This window comes from Spodoptera frugiperda, chromosome 14, assembly GCF_023101765.2.
Source record: "Spodoptera frugiperda isolate SF20-4 chromosome 14, AGI-APGP_CSIRO_Sfru_2.0, whole genome shotgun sequence".
NCBI classification, from domain to species: domain Eukaryota; kingdom Metazoa; phylum Arthropoda; class Insecta; order Lepidoptera; family Noctuidae; genus Spodoptera; species Spodoptera frugiperda.
Genome location: NC_064225.1, coordinates 8,632,881 through 8,657,731, shown reverse-complemented (window position 1 = coordinate 8,657,731; position 24,851 = coordinate 8,632,881). Strand labels below are relative to the sequence as shown.

Below are 24,851 nucleotides of genomic sequence, written 5' to 3'. Positions count from 1 at the left end.
TTTTACCTCCTTAACTTAAGATCTATCTTTGAATCTATCTCATGGAATCTACCTCATTTAACCCATTACCAACCAATCGATATATTACAACAGTAGCACGGGATGATTGAGACAGACATATGTAGCAAACAGTGTATCGGAAAGAGATGACAATATAAACAGTAGATAAGAAAGCTCAGGAGATTTCAAAGTACAGAAGAATCCGTTTATTATGACTCCGCCTATATTGACCAACCGGTTATTATAACGTAATTGCATGACGAAGTTTGGTTTTTATATAAAACTCTTTATAAAAAAGTCGGATATAATGACTTCCCTTACAGTGACATGCCGCTTTATATGACCCATTTTTAATAAATTATGTCTGGTTATAATGACCGGCACGATTCTTTACCTTCAATAATGTTCGTTAATTCCCGACGACGTTCGGCACGTGCCTAGTTTTTGTTTTGAATCTCAGTGAGTAATTGACAGTTGAAGGTTACGCATTGTTTTTTCGTTTGTTATTGTGGAAAAAATGTCATCTCAACGTCGCAAAGCATTTACAATTGAGGAGAAAGGTGCAATAATCTGCAGATTAGAAAATGGAGAATCTAACTCATGTTCTCTAATCTAACTCAATTATTATCACGATTTGTCCACAGCAATATTGAAAATGATAATTTGACCATAGCTATGTCTTCTATACACAATAGTGTGAGAGTCTGTTTTTACAATAAAATGAAGAAACAAAAGCAGACAAAAATTACAGATTACTTACAATAAAAAATACACTTGTATGTGTTATTATAATAATCTGCTGATTACGTGCAATTTTGATTTTGATTTAATATGGTCTTACACATATGCAAATATACTATGTTTCTGTATTAAAATACTTAATACATACATATTTACATAAAAAAGATTTTCATTTATACATAACGCTTTGTATGACGTCCGCTTATTATGACGTGTTTGTCAATTCCTTTCGATGTCATTATAAACGGACTCTACTGTATCTTCACATAGACAATTGGAGGTTGGTATAACTTAAACAGCTATTTAAACTTTTCTTTAATTAAGTTACCATTTCCATCTAAACCATCTGAAGCTGCGGACGACCTAACGGATTTCCGGGGTTCTTTTGTTCTAAGCAGGAGTACATATGAACGAGATGGTGTTTAGTCAGTAAGAGTCTGACACTTTCTCTTGCCTCACCCAAAGCGGGAGAAGTCATTGGAAGATTTTCCTCAGTTGCGAAATGTCTGAGAGTCTGGAAACGTTTTTAGCAGCAGCATTTTCTTCTAAACTTTTGGTGATCTAGCTGCAACCCTCAAGTGGACTTGCCAAGCGTGGGGATTACGACAAGTATTCCGTCTCGGAGAGGTATGTATTCTGTGTCTAATAAGGTTTATATTAAAGCTGGAAGTAATCTAGTTACTTCTTCTTGGGGTTGTAGAAGAAGGTTTGGAAGGTATATCTATGATACACGAATGAGATGGAAGCTAAAGAAGTATTTATGTAAGGATCATAATAGATGAAGCTCTGTATCTTCTGCATACCCCATAAACGCAGGTCTCCGAAAGTTGCATCATGGTATACATCTATAGAAAAACATAAGAAACCAAGATTAATACAGTAACAATCTCAACAAATATTGTAAAAACAGGCAATAAGTTTAGCAACATAAAAAGTATGCGTTGGCCGGGAATCGAACCCGGATCAACTGCTTGGAAGGCAACTATGCTGACCATTACACCACCAACGCATGTGACAGTGTCCCCCAAATAGCATACTATAATATACTGAACTGAAAACTTTATTAAATGAAATGTGTTTTCAATTAAAGACTTGATTGAACTGAATGTCAATTGTTTTCATTACAATAGGACATTAATTGGAATCAGGTGGTTTTATAAGTCATACATTTTTGCCCAAGAATTCTTTTGATTGGAATAAATACTAGTAGTAGGTATCTATCTAGTGTTTATTTAAGGTTTTTAGTTTTCATAATTTTTCTTCCAAGGTGCAGACTATCTAGCGGCTTCACCAGAATAGTAACGGGGTGGTGTTTAGTCAGTAAGAGTTTTTCACTTAAAAATAAACACTTCCCAAGCATTTTGGTGAATTTCTTCTTAAGACGGAGGCGTTTATCCAATTTTAATTTTAGGTTTTCTGGTAGATAACTATGATAATTAATTAATTGTTAATGCTCAAGCATTAACAATTAATTACCTTCAATTTCAATTCAATTCAATTAGATACCTTCTCCGTGTGAGAAGAGGATTTTGGTCAGCAGTGGCCATTTATAGACTGTGTTGCTGGTCTGGTAAAATTAGCTATATCTTTAAATACCTTTTTTTTTTGAAGAGGGATGATTTTTCGTCCAATGACTTTTCGGCGAATGGGGTTGTTAGACAGCCCGTTCCTACTAGTGCTTTTCGAGCCGGAGCCCCGGTAACCCGCTAGGTAGTCCGCAGCTCCGGATCTTTAAATACCCAACTAACTTATAGCAACTGTCACTAATTCAACACAAAGTTGCAAAGGAAAGTCACTACCTAAATAAACACATAAACATACATAATGTAGGTATTTCGTCACACGGTCTAGTTGCGAAGTGTGCGTAGAAAGACAAATAAACAGACGAGTGAAGTCGGGAGTCGGTATATTGCTAACTTGATGTATTATTGCTGTGTACAGGCTGTTTCATTACTCGCAGTCGGCCAAGGAAAACATTGGGGGGATATAGAGGGTGAAGCGAAACTGTTAATGTGTTCGATGGATGTTATTTTGTGTGTGTGTTGGTTACTGAGGTTGGATGAAGTAGATGGTTGTATATTCTTTTGTTTTTTATTTTAGTTCCAAGTTTAAATTCGGTGAGTAGGTAGTTGTTGTGTATTGGTGTGTATGACAAATATTAATGTAGTTGACTCTATCAAGTTAACTCATCGAAGTGAGACATCAATCCTAAAGAATTGAATGCCTGGCATTGGTCAAGAAGACTGAAATGCTACAGTCGATCATGTGATTTCCTATAATGCACATATTCTATTGGGTAATTTATGATAAGGATTGGCCATAGAAAGTTCTGCACAGCACACAAGTTTGTAAGTTTGTATCTTAATCAATCACGGCTGAAGGGATCGGAATTAAATTTGGAACAGCGGTATGGTTATTATGGTCTGGAATAACTCATAGAGTTTTATCTTACAAAAATAAGGGTGAAACAGCTTCAGAAGCTAGTTTACACATAAGACAAATGCGCTTTCCACAATAACCTTCGAGAGAAACCGCAAAATTTAGAACCGTCCTGTATACAACACTTATGACGTCACAGGACGTATCGCCACCCGTTATAACAAGTCATTAGGCGGCTGTGGTAGAGCAGTAATCCTGGCTTAGTTCTGATACGCCTGATGTTTGCTCAACAAGCTGGCTTCAATAGCAACCAGCTGTAAAGCGTGCGCTTTGAAAGTCAAAGCCAAAACAATTTGAAACGTCAAAACAAAATTGTCGGTCAGTGAAGCTTTTGATGTTCGAAAGTCAAGTTGCTAACTTAACACCTGGAAATGTTAATCTAGAAACAGTAAGGGTCGATTTATACTAGCGCAGAGTCGAAGCGCATCGAAGCGTCTATCCAAAACTGCACATAACAAATTCAACCTTAACTCCACAGCGTAAGGGTCAATTTATACTAGCACAGAGGCGAAGCTCATTGAAGCGTCTATCCAAAACTGCACAATACATAACAAATTCAACCTTAACACCACAGCGTAAGGGTCAATTTATACTAGCGCAGAGTAGAAGCGTTGTTCGCAGACGCGCGAATTCGTCGGAATTTTAAAATCTCCGAAGTAATGTGTGCGTATAAATTGACCCTACCGCTGTGTATTGTATGTATTAGTACAGACTAAGGAACGTATTAGTATCAGGAGAAAAACTATGGTTCAGGACATCACTCTCAAAGAGAGGAGATAAGAGTGGAAATGGGCAGGCCACATAATCAAGAAAGGGTTAAAGTCAAATGATGATCAACAAAGTGACCAATACTGACTTTGACTGCACAGTTCCTGTAGTACAACATGTAGCGGGTTAATTCCCGCACGAAGCAAGTCTTTGTGTGATGTACCATATTTGAAACGGTTACATTAACATGTTGTATTCTTGACTACAAGTTAGTCAAGTCCCTAAAGTTCTCGGCCGAGGTATTCATGTACCTATTTGCTTACTCTTCATTGTGTATGTTAAGAGGCCTATATAGGATTGTGTTAAATAGTGTGACCCTTGCAATACTTTGTGGACATTAATTCTTAAGCTCTTGCTACAAGTAAAACATAAATCTGAGCTTTCTACCCTGAATCATTTTATACCGATTTTAGACTTTACACTCGAGTGAAAATTTTTGGCAATCGCACCCGCGAAGAGTGGTTCAGCAACCAGGCAGTTCGCGTCTTATGCATGAGAGTGCGGGTTCGAAACATCCCAACATCCCAAGTACCAATGTGACCTTTTCCGAGTTAGATTTAGACACCACTAACAAACGGTGAAGGAAAACTTCATGAGGAAACCTGGGCTTATAATTTCTGATTATAAGTTTGAAATCACGAACCCACACTGTGCAAGCGCGTTTGATGAATGCTCAAGGGTTGTTCGTGTCAGAATCGAGGCTTTTGATCAGGAGTGACCACTTATAGACTGATGATGTGATTTGAACCAGGCAAATACTTTGACACGTTTTAATTTAAAGAGCTCCCTAAGATATTACGCAGTTAAACTAAACTGTACATCTAAGTAAACTGAACGATAACTCAATTAAAGCAAGTATTCTCAATCCAAAAATAACTCGAGATCAAATAATTCATTATGCTTTTAATCGCCTCAAACTTTCTTGAGAGTGCGGCCTTAAGATGAGCGATTAAAACAGCAACAAACAGTAGCTTTTTGCCCACGTGGATATTGAAACATTCTTTAGAATTGAGTCCTCTAAGAAACTTGGGATAAAAAGACTGAAAACTGGAGAGGGATATTTGTATTAGTAGTTTGGTAATTTTGGACTCTGGTATTTGTTAGCGATAACAAAACAAACTGGGCAAGCGCCCAGTTTGTTGTTGCTTTTAGGGTTCCGTAGCCAAACGGCAAAAAACGGAACCCTTATAGATTCGTCATGTCACGTCCGTATGTCACAGCCATTTATTTCCGAAACTGTTGGGCCTACATAGTTGAAACTTTGTAAGATGGTGTATTTCGGTAACCGCTATTAGAATTTTGAATAAAAAATAATAAATTTAAAAATTAAAGGGGCACTCCAAGATGGAGCTGATTAAAACAGCTACAAACGGTAGATTTTCGCCCGCGTTGATAGACGCTTCCAAAGTGAAAAATTCTTTAGAATTGGTCCTGTAAGAATATTGGTTTGATAAGATATCATTATTAGTTTTTAAGAAATAAAACATTTTCATTATAACTTTGTCGTTCATACAAACACTATGTAAAACCAAGTTATTTTAAATTTTTGTATTATCTAACAAGTTCCTCGTATTGTCGAGGTTTTATTTTGTTATGGATAAGCCGGTAAACGACATATGGATTACCCGATGGTAATCGCCGCAGCCCAAGGACACCCGAAACAGCAGTGGCGTTGCGTTGCCGGACTTTTGGGGTTAGGAATTTAAGGGTTGTTGGGCCTTTAGTAACCACATTCATACAACGATCCACAACGCAAGCGTTTGTTTCACGACGGTTTTCTGTAAGGCCGTGGTATCACTCCGGTCGAGCCGGCCCGTTCGTGCCGAAGCATGGCTCTCCCACACATAAAGTAGTTAACTCGCTGGTCTCGTGGCCACAATATCGACTAACGTTATAATTACCAAATAGATTAATTCGCTACGGATAAAGTTCGCGAGTTCTCTAATCTGTTGGTTCTTTTAATTTATCCATCATGCTCGAAATGAGATAATTAATTTTGTTTCACTTTTTTCTGGATTTTTGAGGTCAAACGTGTAAAGTAGGTCAAGTTTTTGTGGAGCCGTTAGTTACACCCTCCTTTTGATTCCTGGGATGGGAAATGTTTTTAATAAAAGTGTGAGAGAGCCATGCTACTGCATGCACACTGCTGGGCCGGTTAGCATGCCATGGCCTCACAGAAAACCGACGTGAAACAACGATTGCGTTGTATCTCGTAGTGTGAGTGAGGTTGCCGGAGGCTCACTTACCCCTCTTCTCAATCCCCGATTCCCCTACAATCCTTAAATTCCTAATCCCCAAAAGGCCGGTAAGGCACTTGTAACGCCTCTGGTGTTTTGGGTGTCCATTGGTGTCGGCGATTACTTACCCATTGCCGGCTTTTGCCATAAAAAATAAAAACTAAAATAAGGTTAGATAATGTAGCGGTTTTGGAATGGACATAAGAATAATAAGAAGTCATGATAATTTTTCAGGAATTGTATTTGCTTCACATCATAATATGGTTTGAAAATGTTTTCCTTCTAGGAAAACACGTAAGTTTTATGATGTTCTATGAATTCTACAATACAGCAGTTAATTATGTTGAATAGTTCATTATGTATTCATGGAACTTTGTTATAAAAATTATTCGTTAGAATTTAACTGCAACCACAATAGGAAGCGCAAATAACAATAAATTATTATAAATATGAAAGTTTCTTTGTTTGGGTATTTGCCTACCAAACACGCTGAAATTATCGAATGGATTTTGGTAAAATTTCGTATATATATGGTGAAAATTCCCCGTTTAAATATCCCGTAGGGTATAAGCTAAATTAGCCATAACATATTTTTATCCCACGGAAACGCGGGCGTATCCACTGGCAGCCATCATACATGCATACTGCAATAACTTCACGCCTGTCTCCCATGGGGGTAGGCAGAGACAATGGAACGTCAATTGCTACGGTTCTTACACACCTCTTTCGCTTCATCAAAATTCATCAGTTTCAGTTATTACACCACCACTTCTATATATCCAAGACACATCAATAAACCGATAGCCACACAAAATTTCATGAACAATTTGTTCAACAATAACTACTGAAGGATATATTTTAATGCGTACACAAGGACAGTTGGTGTTAAAGTTAATACATCAGATCTGCGGCAATGGATCGCGACGGGCAATAATAACATCCGACCGAGCTTTATATTTTATACTTATACCGGACCTTAGGCCTGCTACACAGAGTAGTTGGGGACAGAGGCGATGGGATAAATGTTTGGTGCGAAAAATTTCTGGTCCTTTTTCGGTCCTTTGGTACGAACTAGTTAAAATAGTTATGGTACGTGTTAGTATTAGCCTGGATTAATATTAGAACTTAAGACGGGATATTTACCATGTTTATTTTATTTTATGTCTATGAGTTTCCGATATTTCGGCACTGTTGCAACCGCCATGATCACGGATGAACTGGAGTATAATTATGCTTGTTGTTGTCTTAAGTTCTGATATTAGTGTTAGTGACCATGTCAGTTTAAAAACTTATATTAGCTTGGATGTCGATCCACTGTGTTTTTATTATAACCTGTGTGGATATGAAACGGTTGATATGTTCTGAAACTGTTCGTTTCAGGGAATTCGTCCTTGAAGACTTTTGCATGTCTTTAATAGGTTTATTTCATAACTGATATGTCTCGATATCTATTTCTTTTTAAATGTCGAGACTAAACATGTTTATTTACATAACTGCTCAATGTGCTGTAGGTACCTACAAAACTAAGTAAAGAAAACATTTGTGTAAATAATAAGAACGATAACTTAATCAAGTGAACTACGATTTGAACTTATCAAACACATGCGTCGGTGGTGTAATGGTCAGCATAGTTGCCTTCCAAGCAGTTGATCCGGGTTCGATTCCCGGCCGACGCATATTTTTTTGTAACAACAAGATTATTTTATATGTGTTTTTTTAAAGGAGGTTTAGACGCTTAAGAACAATGCGAGATCCTAAAACGTATGGGACAAAAGCGTAGAGTAGTTGCATAATGGACCCATTCCTTCTATTCACTGTCAAGAGGACTTCAGAATACGATTGCTCTTTTCGCCGGAGCAAGGCAATGTACAGCCTGAACTCCGCATTACTCTGTGCAACCCCATTTAAGATGTAAACACATAGGTATAGGACGCAGGGGCGCGCGGCGCCAGTCTACGCGGCTCAGCGCCGCCGTACACACGCGGGGAGCCGCAACGCTCCGCGAAAAAAAATATAACCAAAAAAGTAATTCAATTTATCAAATTATTTTTGACAGATACTCTGTCCTTTCCCATTTTAAACATAAATTCGTTCTCTATGAATATTCCCAGCCCGCTGAAGCAATAAGCGCATTGCAGTAGCGGTTTAGGCGACGAATGTTTTGAATTGTTGTACCAACCAAAAAATTCCTTTGCCCTAAATGTTTCCTTCCCCTTTTTTCACGTTTTCTTTTTGTTATTTTTCTAGATAATGTTTTACGGCTAAGTGTGAAACGTAATTTCGTCAATTCGGGATGCCTTTTTGTGGATTATGACGAGTTGAAACAAGTGAGTTTAGTTGAAAGTTATTGATTGTTGCAAGAGATGTAGCGAGATCTTGCTAGTTTAGATTGTAGCTTCCACATTTCCACAATTATATTTTAACTCTTATTCATCTGACACTGGGTTGCTTTTCCGATATCTTCTATTTTCACCTGCTTTTCACTTTAATCTTTTGTTTCCTTTGTAGCTTTCGTTTTAGTAATGTCTTAATTGGATTTAATAGTTATTAGTCAATTAGTTGGCACCGCTCTGGCAATTATTACGGCGCTTATGTCAGCCAGTGTAGGTCAAACACGTGTAATATTGATGGATAGCTCTATCAGAAGCTGGTCTTCGTAATAAGGAATTATGATTTAATTTAAGTGAACGTTTAGATGCTTACTTTATACATTGAAATAAGGGTAATAATGGAATCTACCACGTATAGTGGATTGATAGGCTATTTATAGAAATGTCAAGTAAATTAACTGTAAAATAGTCTGTTGTAATTCTCTTAAGTTAAGTAAATTTTAATTGACCGCATCATCGCTTTCTGCTTAGCCAATTAGCAACCAAACGTTGGCAGATTAATTTCAATAAAGAAAACAATTTTTTACATTGTATATTATTAATAGCAACCAAGCTTATGGTCCGTCAATGGTAAGCCGTCACCGTTGTCTTAGTACATCAACAACTCCAAAGTCGTCCCCAAATAGTACGCTGTTAACAACCACGGTTATCCCATACCGTATAACCAAGTATTTCGATAATTTCTGTAGAAATTGAGATATTTTAAATTCATGTTTAAACCACACACTTTGCTTAATCTTAACTTAATTATTTTAAAATTAAACTCGGTGAATTTACAAATAAAAACATACATAAGACACTAATCAAATTCACATAAATATAGTTTCATGATCCAAACCCGCTACACTAGCCACCGAATACATTCGCCTAGCCAATATTGTACATAGTTATCCATAACAGTTAGCCAAAATCCACCTTTTTCAGCCCAAGCAAAGCCACGACCAATACCGAGTGATACCTAAACCTTTAACTAAACCTAGTATTTGTACGTCTACGACAGCCATTATGAGCTATTACCGCATCCCATCCAGTTTTACGAGCTCCACAAGATAAGCTAACGATATCTAACGCCACAGATCTATCTATAGAGGTACTACATGACTACATATCAACCTAGACAAACCAGTATAAACTGACCGCAGAATGTGCGAAGTGATCATACGGGGTGAGACCATGATAAACTGGTTTTGTGTAACTCAATATGTGTACCTTGTACCGATAGGCATTTTTTAGGTTATTCTCTGTGGTCCTTATATTGACACTTTTTGGCATTGGCACACTTATGTGGTTTTCTTGACGAGTGTGATCTCTTGAATCTTTTTTGAAAAGATTTCAGATTTGGCTCGTTAGTAGATGATCACTAGTGAGTGAGACTAAGCAAACTAGTGAGACTTGTAAGCAATAGGTTTCGAGTTATTCCTGTATTGGTCAAGCACAAAAATTCTCATTCTGGTAATAACGTGTACATGGCAATAATGTGTTTGTAAACACACCTGCGACATAGGAGAAAATTCTTAGATTGGGACATTGGGTTTTAATTAAAAAAATATTCTTGTGTTTTAGTGAATTTCTTGGAGTATAACAATAAACTCAACCTCTATTATATTACGCAGGTCCCAGGATACTCATTGTACATTTTCAAACAAAATCTTCGTAGCCAAGGACCAAAAAAATAATCGTGACCTCTCCCTACACAGTGAGTTCCCTAGCATTTGGTACACGACCTCCTTTCAAAGGACAAAACTTACTTATTCATACGTATTGATCCCAAACAAAAAAGTTGGAAGGTAACGAAGTTTCCCTAACAGTGATTCATGATAGAAGTTCGAGATCTATTGGAGAACTCGAATAGTGAGCGTCTTTTTGTCAATCGAAAGATCAAAATTAAATGTAAGAAAAGTCACACCTACTGTTGTCTCTCTGTATCACCCTAAGGTTGACTGTTAGAGAATGCCAAATTGGCATTAAGTCCTCCATTATATAAATGTACATGATGTGTAAAATAAATAAATAAATGAAAGTAAGTCTTGGTGTTCGTTGAAGCTAGCCAAAAAGTAGGTCTTAATTTCTAGGTATGTTTTGGTAGTATTGTTCTATCAAGAAGATCCTTGATCTTAGGAAATGGATTTGAATGTTTTATATTTTTTTGTATGGTAACTATAATTGGCAGTCCACTGTCTCTGCCTACTCCCATGGGAAACAAGCGTGAAGTGTATGTATGTAATATGTAACTATAGTGAGGCTATAGTTTAATTAGTTAACTGCCGTCATCTGCCATTTTCCTCCGCATTTGTTGTGAACCCCGGAATTATCTTGAAAATAGCCTCCGAATATTTTCGTTACATGATTAATACGTTATTCTTATTTAGGTTGACAATCACAATTTTGTCCTTAAGACGTGTACCCGGTTACACCAATATCTATATTTTAAGGGATCCCTAGGTAACATGTAATGTCTTCCCCTCCCTAAAAGTTTTGGATGAGGGAGAGGGAATGTTATACTCTTACTGACTAAAAACGACTCCATTCCTACTCCTGCTTTTCGAGCCAGTACAAGTAAGAGTGCTAAGACAGATGTCACACTAAAAAACTTTTAGTTAAAATATGTTTTAGGGGTGGTTGGTGATAACAGTTTTAGTCTAAAGTACAAGACAGTTCTAAGCCTAATTTTAGACACATCCTTCACCACCCACTATCACACATACTTAATGTAGTCCAAGTATCTAACATGCAAGTTGAGAGCGTCTAATTTTAAAGTTTCGCATTCGAACTTGGTCTAACGACGATCGGTTACCAGTTGATCCTAAATACCACTTACAACTATCCTTTTATCGCTATAACTTACATTTAAGGACCATAGTTTGTAAACTTTGGTCGTCCAAGGCTTATGTTTGAATTATTACTAAGATAATTTGAGCCTGTGGTTTTGTCTGCAAAAATGCTTTACCACGTAATACAGAGCAAATTTCTAAATGGTTGGAGATCTGAATCATTGACATCTCTCACATTATCCTCTATTTCATTGTCTGGACTTTAAAAGAGACTGTGACCTGTGCTATGACCTCTGAGTTTGTTTCGACATTTTTTCTCAGAGTAGTCGGATAGGAAATGCCGGCCTCATCTAGCTATTTGAAATATAGACGTGTAAAAGTGTTATTTTATAACCTACTTACAGAAATAAATATCATTTATCATTTGACGGAATCAGTCCCATCATCTCATCATCAACAGTTGGTTACAGCTTAATGCTCGACTATGGGCTTCCTTTAGATGTCTATATGTATAAAAGTACGAGCAAACCCGGCGAACTCCGTTTCGCCACCAATGATTTTCCCTGTTTTTCTGCTTTTCTCTTAAATTTTTCCTAAATTTTCTTTGCTATAAACCTCACCGAGCCCAAGTCCTTTCCAACGAATGCAAAACCTTAGAAATCGGTTCTTGCGTTCTGGAGTTATAGCGTCAGGAAGGAAAACCCGACTTATTTTTATATTATAAGAAGATTTGCCATAAACATCATCCTTAGCAGATGGATTGAAGATTTCACATTTCGTCAACATTTTTCACAAAACTGCTGCCTATTTTACACAGTCCACTAAAATTCTAACATTTAATTAGTCCCCCATAGCTAAGAGAAGCCTGTCAACCTCCTAACTACTCGAAACGACGGTCGTAAATCTCTGTATGATACGGGTCCGCTGGTTTTATGAGCTCTACTAGTTACCACTTTCAGACTCCAGTTACCAGGACTTACTAACCAATTTCTTGCGTGAAAAGTTGGCGACATTTTGTATTCGACACGTAGCTTCCCAGTTGATAGTTGAAGTCTAGCTTGTGGGCCACTTTATCTATTAGGTACTAGTTTTTACCGTGAGTTATTCTCGTATGAAGTAGGTTATGTACTTATACATGATGTCATAGTGGCCCGGAATTTTAAGGCGCCCGCTTAGGGTGCGAATTCAAATCCTACAAAGTACTAATGTGACTTTTTCCGAGTCATATGTATTTTCTAAGATAATTTAGACACCACTGACAAACGGTGAAAAAAAATGGTAAGGAACCTGGGCTAATTATGTAAGTTTGAAATCGCTAACCTGTATTGAGCAAGCGTGGTGATTAATGCTCAAATCTTCTCTGTACTAGAAGAGGCTTTGGTCAGCAGTGTCAATTAGGTTGATGATGTGATGGACTTCTTCATAATTTATGCTAATGAAGATTGGTTGGTAGTTATAGCGAAAAGAAGTAACAAACAGACTTACGTTCGCCTTTATAATATTTGTTGAAATATTTCTAGTCAAACATTAAGAAGAAAATTTATTTGATTAGTTCCATAGGATTATTTTTACAAGGAACTTACCTGTAGTCAATAAAATACAAGGAAACTCAATACATATTACTTTGCTTGACCTGGTATCGACCTCATTGAACATTGCCATGGTATTTCCAACCAATAACAAAGCTATGAAGCTGAAAAAAGACAAATTTAATATCCCATACTTTTCAGACAATGACAGTAAATTACACACAGAAAATGCATTCACAAAGAAAATATGTTTTTAAGTACCAAAATCTATTGTACATACTTTCCCCAGTAATGTAACAAATTGGTCCTTAATTTAATAGCTTTAAGGGTGGTTTTTCCAATTTAAGCTGAGACTCCCATAAAGTTTCTTTGAATGAGGAATTGACCTTTTTCCCAGTACTTAGTGGAACGAGTGTCATAATAAGTTAATGTTTAATGGATGGTTGATGACCGCCACCTTGTTATTACTTCCTTAAGTTCGGTAATGGACGGTTTGAAAAGGTCACCACACATTCCTTGCGTGGCAGCAAATGTTAAAGGCATTAGTATATTATTATCACTTTCTAGCTTTCCGATTGTGGGTGTTTCAGCTAATGTTTATGATTAACTTTAGTTATTTGGCTGTTATTCTTCTTACCTCATATCCTAAGTTTTATTCGGGCCAGTGTAGTTGATATGTCTTTCACAATGAAACCACATCAGTATGTAACTTATTTGTTACATTCATGCATTATCGTCATGACCAACTCGTTTCTATCAACTGCTGAATATAGATAGGGCTTTCCATATCAACACTGGCTTTGATATTCAGCTCTACACACCCAGTCAGCAAGCAAATATCATATATCTACTTAGTGGACGTTATATTCGCCTAGACGTGGAGATCACGTCTCTCCAGTTAAGGGTAGCTCGCCGTCCGACTAGAACCAGACCCGTATGTACGGGGCGTCGCGTTCCGCTCGCGCCTCAAAGAGCCATCAGACCACCACAGATGAAGCCCAGTAGGGCTGATGCCTGATCTGGAGCTGCGGACTACCTAGCGGGTTTACTACGACTCCGGCTCGAAAAGCAGGAGTAGGAATGAGGTGGTTTTTAATCAGTAACAGTCTGACATTCGTCCAAGGCAGGAGAATTAATGGGATAATTTTCCACCTTCTAAATAATAGACTTAGTTTGTCCCAATGGTCTCCAATTCTTCAACAAACGGGATCTGCTAGCTGCTACTTCAGCTTGCTAATCATTCACATTCATGCCTTTTAATAATAAAATAACATCTTTAAAAATAATATTCAATTTTCTACTAAACAGTTTGCGTCATAGGTCACTGATAACAATGCTTCCTAATTAGTGATAACAGAACATTTGATTAAACATTCTAATTGATAATGCTATGTGTTCGCTTAATTGAAGTCTTCTATCACATGCGTTGGTGGTGTAATGGTCAGCATAGTTGCCTTCCAAGCAGTTGATCCGGGTTCGATTCCCGGCCAACGCATATGTTTTGCAGTTTGTAAGAAAATTTTTTTTAATTTTCTTTTTATTTCTTTTCTGTCGTTTATGTTTATTTCTGTTAGAATGAGAGGTTAATGGTGTTAAATCTCTGAGACATTTTCAATAAAAATAGCTTTACTATTAATTAGGGTGCTATGCTATGATAATGAATATCATTCATATTCTGTGGTAAACACAGTTTAGAACTGATGGAATGGAAGCGGACTCAGCTAAGCTATGTCTTTTATGGAAAGATGTGCTATAAATGTCCGATATGGATGATTTCCCTATTATCGATACATTGTATACTCGAACTGCGCATCTTTCTCGCACAGCTATTGTAGCTTAGTATCAGTGGAAACGGTCACATAGTCTCACAGCTTAGCTATTATATTTTCTTAACATAGCTACATAGCACATCTCTGTAGTATTCTGTACTTAACATAAACATAATTAAGGTGGACTGACAATGAGTTTTTTTTTTGTAATATCTTAAAATATAGAATAGAATCAGGCGTTACATTGCGGAAATACATGCTACACTAACAATACTAACAATATCGTTTTAAAACGAAATAATCTTACTGTATTGTTAGTATAATATCTTAAAAGCTCAAAAACTATGCGTGATTAATTAAAAAAAAACTGCTCTAAACGCCACTAAAAACGGTGACATCACTTAAAATTATTACACTATACAACCTTCCGTCTTTTGGAGGGCAAAAAAACCTTTTCGGCCATAATTACATAACGGTCAGCCCCTAAAAGGGGGGAGCCGCACAATTTCGTGACCCTTCCCCTCCCACTGGGGGTGGCACAACTTAAGATAGTAAGTTTTTCCTTAAATTAGTGACCTAATTTTGGAAACGTTAGGTTTTTGCTGTAAATTCGGGGGGTGATGGAAACTATGCTGTATTTCTTTGGATTGTATTATGTAAAGCCATAATACTACGTTGGTCAAATGGGAATTAAAGGTTGATTCATAATTGAGCTAATAAGTTTCAAATTTTCGGTTTTAAAAAATATGGGTCTGGATACTAATCCAGACCCAGAATTTCAAACCACTAAGTTTGAAATTGTATCTAGTGTATGGCAGTAGGCCTTTGTTATTTTTTTTTTTGAAGGGGAAAATCATCCAATACCTTCTTCCACCTTGGGTGAGGCGAGAGAGAGCATCAGACCTAACAGACCAAAAAATACCCCATTCTTTCTTCTACTTTGAGCCGGAGCTCCGGTAACCATCTAAGCAGTATGCAGCTGTAACCTATTACGTTGTCTCTTGAAGATAAGCCGGTTTGTTAGTATTTAAATACTAGATACACCAGTCATATTCGCTTTTCTTAAACAAGAAATCTAAATTACATTTAAAATTGCTACAAATACAGAAGTTGTTGTAACAATACTTAGGCCTCAGGTGGTACTCTAGATCAGCTGATGCCCCAATATAAATGGTCCCTCGAAAATGTTCCAACTTTCAGTAATAAAAACTCTAGTTTCCTATGAACTTGTTATAAGTAATTGTTCTTGTTTTAAGTTTAGCTATAAAATAGGATTTGTTTAATTATTTGTAAAATATAGTCAAATTCTAATGATTTACGTAGAAGGTTTGCCATAATCGCCACGCTTTGCAAGCAGGTTGCAGATCACAGTATCCTGAACGCAGAGCAGGTACCTACTTCTAATTAGTCTCTTAGTCAGTTACAATACTCACGGAGAGAGTAGACTAGAACCAACCATTAATTCTTATAAGTAATTTTTAGTATTATCAACCGCACCATGTAGCCGCTTTCCATAAAAGAAAATTAGATTAAACAAATTCATTTTCAGAAGGGCAATACACCCTTTTAATAACCGAAGACTGTACAATAATCAAAGTATAACCGAACCGAACACAAAACGCCGCGGACGACGACAAACCAAACATTTTCACGACGGCGACACATCAACAGAATTGCCTGGCAAAAGTTAACGAAATGAAATTTTCCTTTACAGAGCCGTAATAGGGCCTAACTCGAACTCTAAGCAAGTGCCCAGGGCGCCAGGTTTAACTGTTAACATATCCTACACAGTTGGAATTCTCCATAATGATCCTCTTGATGATTAATTAATAACATTATAACTGGATGTAATAAATAATCCATCATTATGTTCACGCACTTTAGTAAGGCGACATTTTGTCTTATTTTATTGATTTCATTTAAGAGGGGCGCCGCGAGACGGACGTTCATAACTGCCCATAGTATGACGGTGATGCCAAAACAAATTAGGAATACTTATGAGGTGCTTGCTATTGTTTGTTAACGGGAGAAACCTTCAAAAGACGCCTAGCTTTTTCGAAAAAAAAGAAATTTTTTACCTTCCTAAAACCTCCCCGGTGGTCACCATCTGCACTTGCAGGAGGCACCGGGTCCTCTTAGTAAATTATCCCCGGAGCCCCTATGGTGCATCACCTATTGTGGCACCTCTCTATGAAGACTTATGTGTCTTCCTTAATGAGCGGTTTACCCAGGGCGCTGTCTAGATGTAATTCGCCCCTGTCCCTCTGAAATAATTACAGTAGCCTAACAATAACAATGGGAACGTGACACGAATATTCCATTCCAATCGATATAACTTGTATTTTGTTTGTCAAAAGTGATAACAATGGAGTCACGGCTTGTTTAATGGCCGCTGTAATTAATTACGCCAATGGAAATGATTGCTTTTTGTTTGTTGTTCCTGAGAAATGGTTTTTAAAGCTTTTTGTTTGGTTTGGAAGGAAAGGTGTGGAGTGAAGGTTCAGGGTTATTTGGTTTATTGATTCTGGATGATGTATTGGGTGTTGGGGAATTAATCGTTACCAATGTTAGTGTTACTATGAAAATAGAAAATGTTAAATGAATCTTTCTGTATTTGTAATCAAACTGCCAAGATGACGACTTCGTAAGAAGGTATCTATCTAATGTGTCTCGAGACTAAATCATTTTTGCTAGTTCAAGGTCAATAACGCTTCAGTCGAGACGAGGATAAATGTTTGGGAACCCAAATATTATGATTTAATCCTCTACCAAGTAAACTTACAAACACAAACCCATTATAAAGCTAGTTGCTTGTAAACTATCTACTACATCAACAATCAGTGATGAAGTCTATCAACATTAGCAATGGACGACTCATATAGTCAATAGTGATCCTTTTAATTTGATCCATAACAAAAAAGGGATCAAAAATGTATTCTATCACTACCATATCAAAATTAGACCCAGTAAGGCTGATACCGACTAGCTGCGGATTACTTAGCGGGTCATCGGGGCTCTGGTTTGAAAAGCAGGAGTAGGAACGGGGTGGTTTTTAGTCAGTAAGAGTCTGACACTCTCTCTCACCTTGCCTAAGGCGAAGAGAAGTCATTAGATGATTATCCCTTTTTAAAAAAAGGTATAGCCTTGTTGCCTGATGCACTTTGTTTAAACAAAGGTTATCCATGATCCATTTGATTTGATTCATGACAATAAAGAGGGGTGGTCAAAATGTATTCTAGTCCATAGCCACCTCATCAAAATTATCATACAATCCTCTGCCCCTCTTCCAAGGAAACTAGCCAACGAAAACACGAGTTGTTTGTAAATTATAATCACAACTAACGGAAAGCTAGAGTCGGGTAACGTTGAGACGTTTCATCAAATTCCCATTTCGGTGCGGTGGACGTTTGAGTAATGGGTCGCGTCACAAAAACTGACCGGCAGGCTTCAGGTGCGGCTCCAAGGTCCCTTTGTGATGGATCTGACGTCATTTATCATTCCATGTACCTAGACCTTGATGGCAAGATTTCCAAAATAGGTCTCTACTGAGTGTTCCTAGAAATTGATGAAGTTACAGTATTGATGGTTGTGGGTGGGACGTGGATTTAAGTTAGTGTTTTTTAATGTCCTTCTGTTCAATGGTCGTTTTGGTAGTTCATGAGTCTCTGATTCGGAATTTTAGTAGTTTTACATTGCATAAAATGTAGAATTGTAGGTTTTAAGTTTTTGTCTTGTCTTATTGTAATTATGTCTTATTAATTTCATTACTCGCTAATTAAAAACGTTTAATACGGGCATTTTGCCACCAGAGATGTGCTATGTAGTTTTGCAAGGAAGATGCGCAGTTTCAGTGTGCGATTTTTCGATAGTAGGGAATGGCTCCATAGCACATATCCATGGCACACATCCTTCTTAATAAAAAATATAGCTTGGCTAAGTCCGTTTCCACCACTACTATGATTAGTGGAAGTCATACATATCACCAGCAACGTACTATAACACATCTCTGGTGAAAAAGCACCCCAAGATACCTCAGCGAAGCTAATAAACAAAACAGGATAACTCATCTTGTCCCATTTTATTATAATAAAGAACAATACATTTCAACATCAACAACCGTTACTTAAAACCATTTTTTCACTACAAGGTCTTACTAAAACAGGAGTCTTTCCTACAGCATTATTTCACGACCCGCGAGTGCCAATATCTCAACTACAAGACCGCCGCCCTCCGTCTAAGTTGACGTGAATTCGATTTGATCAGACACACGTTCGGTGGAAGAGTATAAATTGTGTTTAGGCAATAATACGGTAACGTCGTAACATGCTTGCTGGGAGATACTTGTGTAATAACATCGGTGCTGTCTTGTCTAAGGAGTTATTGTTTTTGTTGGGGAAATGGACTGAGATGTGGTAGGTTTCTGCATATTCCATTTAATCAATTCAATAATTGACAATAGGGATGATGACGGGGTATGAAAATTAAAAATCTAAAGACCGTCAGTTACGTTATGATAAAATTTCAACAATAAACTTAGATAAAACGAACCAAAGTTTAGGAGTGTGAGCAAAAACGTCATTTCTAAGTAAAAAATGTACCTAGAAGTAACGGCACGCGATATTTCAAATCGACATAATTATGTTTTTTCGAAAGTATTTGTTTCCCTAAGAAAATAAAAAATACGCGTCTAATATTTTAAAATAATATACAACACGGATATTAAAATACAAATCAGTCATTTACCCTATTGTATGTGGTTCAAAATATTGTATGTACATATGTAGGTAGAATAATTGAGGTAAAGACTTTGACTTCGATCGAAAGCTTAACATGGCTTGGAGTGAGGTAGATCTAAAAAGATTTATGACAAAAAGATTTAACATTACCTCTTTTATAACCTGAACGTCAAACACTTAATGGAACAAAATTATTCGACTTGCTGAAACTGAATATTTATAAAACAAACCCAATTATGTTGTTCACAAGTCCCGAATATATTGTCGCAATGAAAACCAAATATAAAACATATTCATAAAAATTAACAAAGGTTGAATCTCATCGAAAATACAATCAAACAAAAATAAAAACGGATTAAAAAACAAAAAAATACAAAATACGTTACACCCGCTTACAAATCTATTAATATGTAAAATTGAATCCATTGTCTGACTCAATCGTATGAACGCATTAAAATCCGGATATAATCGGGTAGATTGATAGATTGACAGATTGAAATGTCAATTTGAATTCGATTGTATTGATATTGCTGAACTAGCTTTTACCTGTGACTTCGTTTGTAGTTTATAGTATTTATATTTTCACATTAGATCCGGATATAAGCCGTGTGATAATATAATACATAATTATATCTTACTACCTTTACTCTTCGAGTGTCATAAGGGCCAAATAAAAGGACTCCACTTTTCACAAAGACCGGGTAGCAATGCCCTTTGGAAAATTTGAGCCTTTTAAACTGCGATCTCCAGTTTGCCTGTCAAACGTGGAGATTACAAAAATCCTTCTTATGACTTGCAACTAGCAGTTAATGATGATATATGACCCAGGTAAGAATGTCTAAATACTGCGAACAGTACTCTTAGTACGAGTTTGCTTTACGTTGAACAAAAACTGGTCGGCGCGAATGAACCGACTAATCAGAACGCCGAACGGACTCTCGTTGTACCAAACTTATACTAAGCCCTCAGATCTCGAGGAAGGGGCAGAAGTATCTTCAACATTTTCGGTGACTTAATTGTGTTCTCCACTTATCCTGGCAAACGAGGCTATTGATACTCCCTCCTCTTTTAAAAGGGGAAACCTTTATTTAGTTGATTTCGTGATCGATAATCTATATCTTTTTTAAGTTTAGACATTAAACACAAAATTGTATCTACGTAAATACCTTCACCTACCTTTTACTATTTTTCCATTATCCGCCAATTATCCGTCTGTCGAGTCCAATACTCGGTAACACCGGCTCGGTCATTTTATTATCCGGACAGCCGGACTTAACCGGATTCAACTGGATTTCACTCGATTAATCCAGTACGTGTTAATGTTGATCCGTTTCAGCTTTTTGTCTCGCATGTGTGCGTGTTTTCACGGAATTTCGAGTTTTACGAAGGTATTGTTTTAATGGATTTTGAAATGAAAGGTAATGTTATTCAGGTTTTTAAGTAGGATAATGTTTTCTAGGAATCTCTGACACAAAGTATTTAAAGCTCTCCAACCTGTAACGCGTACCGTATCAGGATATCGTTTCAGGATAAAATTAAATTATCAGTATTGTACGTAGTTTATTTAAAAATATCTGTAAACGCCTGGTCCACGTATCACATGACCAGAAGACTGGTCTGTTCCTCGGTCTGAGGATAAGCATTGCCATACAACGTGGCAATGGTACCAGCCTTCTGGGCACTTTTCCCATTGATGTCGATGCGGACGAATTTTTCGATGCTTTGTGAATAGTTAACATTTATTTTTTTAGTTTATCAGTCTTCTATTTGTAAATATTATGTAGTAGTTAGTATATTGAAATCAAATCTATTAAAATTATCAATTGTCACAGTTATGTTGCTTCTTAAAAAGAAAATTCCCAAAGAATTTTTGAAATCTGTCTAACAATAAAATTTCAGTCTCTATAATGCAAATAAGCAATCAAAAATCTTTCCTCTTCGTATAGTACTAAAATTGTATTGTTAAAAAGTTCTCCAACGCCAAATTACATGTGCTGAAGCAGCCATTTTTATTTTTAGCCCCAAAGGGTCCTAAGCAAACAGAGGCATGTGTGCTTACCTTTGTGGGTATTGTACGCCATGACTGCACGTGTCACAAATACGATACACACCAATGTCAAATGTTTGGCAAACATTTGTAAACCTCCTTGGATCAAAATAAGCTCAGATGTAATGTGTGTTAGGAGATCCAGAACACGTTTGATGGTGAAAGGTATAGAAAAAAATATTTGCAACACATCTTTTCGCTTCGTATATAGAAAGAGGTATTACAAAATATAAGTCAATTATGATAGCTAATAGGAATGATGACAGGGTATGAAAACAATCTATTTAGTCCGTCAGTTAGGTAATGAAAAATAATAGACACGTAAGTATTTGTTTATTAGGTCAATTAAAATAACAATACTTACCTAGATTTTATCAAATCAAAGTTTAGGGGTTAGTGGCCATTCGTCATTTCTACGTAGGTATAGGTAAAACGTACCTAGAAGTGACTTCACGAAATATTTCATATCGATATATCTTCGAAAGTATTTGTTTCTGTGAAAAAATAAAACATACGTGTTTTAAAATAATTTATGAGATGGACATTAAGTCTATGACTGCCAATAGAAAACTGTTGAAGGCAAATCCTCCGCTAACGTCGGTTACCGGTGACCACCACGGCGCGTTCAATGTGTTAAAATAAAAATTTTACATCTACCCTATTGTTAAAATTTTTACTTTTAGTTTACATTGCTAATCAAGGTCATCCTGCTGTTTTATTTACAAGTATCCCGTTTATCGTAATTGACTTACATTTTGGGATACCTCTTTCTATATACGAAGCGTAAAAATCTGCAGCAAATGTTTTTCTATCTGTATTTTGGTATATGTCGTTAAACTAGGCCTCCTAACTAAAATAAATAGCGGAATGTAGGTTATACGCCAATGCCGGCTCTCCGGGGGATTCTCGTGAACTCGCATTATGAAGAGAAATAGTTTTATCTCGTTAGGGTATATAGATTCAGAATATTTTCCTTAAATCGTAGTTAGTTTTATTCTTTTAGAGTTTAATTTATTGCTGTGGATTACTTAATAGCCATCAGTTGGACACGGTAATTTTAATACACCAAAGTCATCGAAGGACGATGCCGGTTATTAATTATAATAGGCAACTATGTTTTTTGCCTTTTGAGAAGCAGGATTGCAAAATTTTAACAAAAGAAATTATTACACATTAACTTATTGCCAGCGGCTTCGTCCGCCTTCCCGTGGGATGGGATAAAAAGTATCCTATCACCCAAGTCAGCTCATATCCTGTCTGTATACCAAATTTCATCAAAATCCGTTCAGTAATTTCAGCGTGATTGACGGGCAAATATCCAAACAAATCAACTTTCAAAAATATTAGTGTGATAGTGTGAATTCACAAATAAATCTTAATTTTCACAACCACTCCACTTAATTTCATTACTAGCTACAACTTATATCAACGACTAAACCTAACAGACCAAAACCGACACTAGCGCCAACCGCACAACACAAGAACAATAGTTTTCATTGCCAGCTTATGTTCATTAAAGTTCATTTTCGCGCAGCATGAAACATGTTCGCTGAAGATTGCATTATAATACAGGAACAAGTTTTGGCACGTCCGTAGCCACTATTAAAACATACTTGACCTAGAGGGGGTTGCCAAAATCGTCCGTTTATATTGTCAACCTAACCGTTGTGGCCGCGCAGATTCCGTTCCAGAGAATTGAAATTTAAATGGCTGTTGCTATTGCTAGCCTCTGTTAACAGCTGTATTTAGAAAGAGATGGAAAATCTAGTTTTGTTTTGATGGAAGATTGTTTGTTTATCAAATTATTTCAATTATTTTTTATGGAATGCTATTGGCCATCTAATTCTATGTCCATTGTTAACGGTAAAGGGCGTTTAATACGGATATATAGCGATTACATTGGCGATATATTAAAGAAGGGCGAAATTAAAAGTACCCTAAACCAACGAGCATACATGACATAATAAGACGTAAGAATTCGAATTGTATAATATATCTCCTCATTTTATATTTATACTAATAATTTTAAAATTTTGTGAGATTGTGTGTATGTTTGTTACTAAAACATGTCCAAACGGTTGAAGGGATCGGGATGAAATTTGGAACAGGGATAGATTATGGTCTAGAATAACACATAGGCTATATTTTATCCCACGAAAACGGGTGAAGCCGCCGGCAGAAGTATCTATAATATAAAAATAAGTCAGGTTTTCCTTCCTGACGCTATAACTCCAGAACGCACGAACCGATTTCCACGGTTTTACATTCGTTGGAAAGGGACTTGGGCTCCGTGAGGTTTATAGCAAAGAAAATTTAGGAAAAAAGGGAAAATCATTGGTGGCAAAACGGAGTTAGCCGGGTTTGCTAGTTACATAATACATTCTTAATCAACACAATAAGACATTTTATTTAATGACTTTCTCTAGTAGCAATGTAAACAGTAAGTCTTCAATTAAAATCGTCGAGATGTTTGTTCAGATGCGAAGTGTATATAGTCCGGGTATAGGCCGACCGATGTTTAATGTAGAATCAAATAGTTTACGATCTAAACCAAATTGAATCGTTGAGACGTTTAATTACTCATTCTTCAGTAGTAATCTAAAGTTTAGTGTTGTGTTTGAGTTTATAAGTGGTGTTAGAAGAGTGGGATCTATTTGCCACCTCTACTCTTCCCGTGGGATACCGTAAAAGGACGACATGTTTGACAGAGGTCTAGTAGCAGCTATTATTCTTGTAAACTGTGATCTCGAACCCTTTCACCAAGCATGGGGATTATTGCAATGCCCTCTTATGTAGAGGAGGTTCATAGTCCAGCAGTGGACGGTTACAATCTATTAAATGTGAAACCATTACCTTTACCAACTCGAAATCGAACCTAAACCTTAGTACCCTTTACCACAGATCTCATTCAAATACGCGAAACATAATGCGATCCCATCGATCAAACTAATCACATTTAAATCACTGATCCGTAATAAGATTCATAAAAATACGTTCCGAATAAGCCGACTCGATATTATTATTCGATACAGCAATCGAGTTTGCGAATACGAATATCGATTTGCGATTTTTCAAGAGAGCACTTATGTAGTATGAGTTTATTGTTTTGCTCTGAGCGTGGAACGCCCGGGCCAATGTGACGGGTCTACAGGCTTTAGAGAACCAGTATAAACTGACCTTTGAATCTGCGGTAAGGTCATACAAAGCGAGACCATGATAAATTGGTTTTGTATAGCTTGCTTTGTAGCTGTTTATACATTTTGCTGCGAGTGATGTTTGTGATATGGAAGTATGTACTAATGTAATATGTTTCTATATGCTACGTCACGCCTTTTATCTCCGAAGGGGTAGGCAGAGGTGCACAATACGACACGTAATCGCAAGGTTGCAAGTGCGACTGCCGGATAAAAGGTATTGGGTTCGA

General features: G+C 36.8%; 2 protein-coding genes and 3 non-coding genes across 8 annotated transcripts in view; 3 read left to right on the top strand and 2 right to left on the bottom strand.

The window, feature by feature from the left end:
- Positions 1-24,851, bottom strand: part of LOC118279065 (uncharacterized) — a 595,270-nt gene that overhangs the window by 266,377 nt on the left and 304,042 nt on the right. The window contains exon 25 of one of the 3 annotated variants that reach the window (XR_007705938.1): positions 19,634-19,643. The exons of the other annotated variants lie outside the window; for them this stretch is intronic. The gene's annotated coding sequence lies outside the window, so the exon portion shown is untranslated. Of the gene's footprint in view, positions 1-19,633; positions 19,644-24,851 lie in introns of those variants that run through there. 3 annotated transcript variants of the gene reach the window in all.
- Trnag-ucc (transfer RNA glycine (anticodon UCC)) lies at positions 1,679-1,750 on the bottom strand. Its single transcript has one exon. It is a non-coding gene; the product is annotated as a tRNA-Gly (tRNA).
- On the top strand, positions 7,790-7,861 carry Trnag-ucc (transfer RNA glycine (anticodon UCC)). The gene has a single exon. It is a non-coding gene; the product is annotated as a tRNA-Gly (tRNA).
- The window catches only part of LOC118279367 (facilitated trehalose transporter Tret1), a 44,147-nt gene continuing 27,430 nt past the window's right edge, over positions 8,135-24,851 (top strand). The window contains exons 1-2 of one of the 2 annotated variants that reach the window (XM_035599049.2): positions 8,135-8,210; positions 8,433-8,512. The gene's annotated coding sequence lies outside the window, so the exon portion shown is untranslated. Of the gene's footprint in view, positions 8,513-24,851 lie in introns of both variants that reach the window. The other variant, XM_035599050.2, reaches the window with a different exon arrangement.
- On the top strand, positions 14,299-14,370 carry Trnag-ucc (transfer RNA glycine (anticodon UCC)). Its single transcript has one exon. It is a non-coding gene; the product is annotated as a tRNA-Gly (tRNA).